The following is a 1,708-nucleotide window of genomic DNA, read 5'->3' on the forward strand; positions in this document are numbered from 1 at the left end:
TCTCTCTCTCTCTCTCTCTCTCTCTCTCTCTCTCTCTCTCTCTCTCTCTCTCTCTCTCTCTCTCTCTCTCTCTCTCTCTCTCTCTCTCTCTCTCTCTCTCTCTCTCTCTCTCTCTCTCTCTCTCTCTCTCTCTCTCTCTCTCTCTCTCTCTCTCTCTCTCTCTCTCTCTCTCTCTCTCTCTCTCTCTCTCTCTCTCTCTCTCTCTCTCTCTCTCTCTCTCTCTCTCTCTCTCTCTCATAGGATCACAATCACTTACTCTCAGGTGTGCACCTTTAATACTCTGTCATCTGATTAGTGGCATATATAGGTCATCTAGAAAAATGAAGTGGTCTTTAGTGGGTTACAGTGTTAGTCTTTAGTAATTATAGTTGATTGTATATTATCAACAATAGAAGTTTACAGTATTTCCTTATTTAGATAGCGATAGCAGGTGTTCTCCAGTCTGTTGTGATAGGGTTGTGGTTAACAGGGAAAAACATTGCTAAATGCCACTAATAAATGGCAACTAACCAAATAACTGTGCGGTAGTTAGGACAGCAAAACAAATAGACTTACTTTTTATATTTTTACATAATACTTTTTATAATGGAGAAGAAAACACTTCCTATATCTTGTGTTGTTGATATCAAAAGCTGTGTGTCCAATCAAACTACAGTATTTTGGTGCAGACTCACCTTTCACTTTGTAATATAGCTAATGCTAATATAATATTTGGCCCAGTGTTTGCTCCATGTGTGAGGCTGGTGAATCATACTCCTGCTGTTGTTTATGCATTTAAAATGTCCAATTTTCTGTCATGTTTTGTTGTGTTAATAATTTGCATGTTATTGAGCCTATGCTGTTTGATCTGATCTGAAAATGTCTGATTTTAAGAACATTTTGTTCTAAACAGTTAGTTCCAGTCAAATCTCATTGGTTGCGCGGCGTTCTGAGAATGCTGATATAACAGACCAGAGCAATGGGCCATTTCTGCAGGCATTTTGCCAGTAGGTGGCGACAAGTGACTGTCAAACGAGTGAGTCATTGACTCATTTACTCAACCGATTCATTTAGGAGTCGGAATAGCTTACTTACTATTTCTGTGTTATATGTCATAAATAATAAGAGTAATATTCTAGTATGCTATTTTGTATTTGAGTCATTGAATCATTTACTCAACCGATTTGTGGTTCATTCAGGAACGCCATAGTGTGTTTTTCTGAGACGTAAAACAGTTAATTCGTTTTTGAAAATGTCATTGCTAATATAGTAAAACATGATGAAAACCAACTTGAGAGGACATTTCAAGCAGTCCCCACTCCCCAGGGCTCATAAATCTCAACTCATGATTAATTTTAAATCTACTATTTGGCCTGTGAGGTTTAATTGTAGTTGTAAAGTTACAATTAGGGATTGGCAAACATCTTTATCTCCATATAAAAATATTATATCTATGATATGTCCTAATATATACCAGATACCGACTAATCGCACAGGTTTGCAGCTCGTGCTTGGAGCAACAGATGCCACGCTGTGGAATAAAGCCCTTCAGAGCGGGGGAGGGTGGAGGAGTAGTGTGGCAAACTCCACTCACAGCGAGAGCTGCTCACACTGCTTGAGTATCCACTCATGGGGAATTCAATATCGCTACTCATCATAAGTACTTGGTACCTTATCAGCGCAGCGGGAGACGTTCAAACTAATATCACGTAATTTACGTCTCTGTGAT

At 38.9% G+C, this 1,708-nt stretch overlaps 1 protein-coding gene and 1 long non-coding RNA gene across 5 annotated transcripts in view; one reads left to right on the plus strand and one right to left on the minus strand.

Moving 5' to 3' along the window:
* The window catches only part of LOC107686054 (voltage-dependent L-type calcium channel subunit beta-3-like), a 32,279-nt gene that overhangs the window by 12,400 nt on the left and 18,171 nt on the right, over positions 1-1,708 (plus strand). The gene's annotated exons all lie outside the window — the stretch shown is intronic.
* LOC107686055 (uncharacterized) overlaps positions 594-1,708 on the minus strand; it is a 21,778-nt gene continuing 20,663 nt past the window's right edge. The window contains exon 4 of the long non-coding RNA XR_001634017.1: positions 594-604. This is a non-coding gene — a long non-coding RNA (uncharacterized LOC107686055). The remainder of the gene's footprint in view (positions 605-1,708) is intronic.

This window comes from Sinocyclocheilus anshuiensis, unplaced genomic scaffold (assembly GCF_001515605.1).
Source record: "Sinocyclocheilus anshuiensis isolate Anshui unplaced genomic scaffold, SAMN03320099.WGS_v1.1 scaffold930, whole genome shotgun sequence".
Classification (NCBI taxonomy): Eukaryota; Metazoa; Chordata; class Actinopteri; order Cypriniformes; family Cyprinidae; genus Sinocyclocheilus; species Sinocyclocheilus anshuiensis.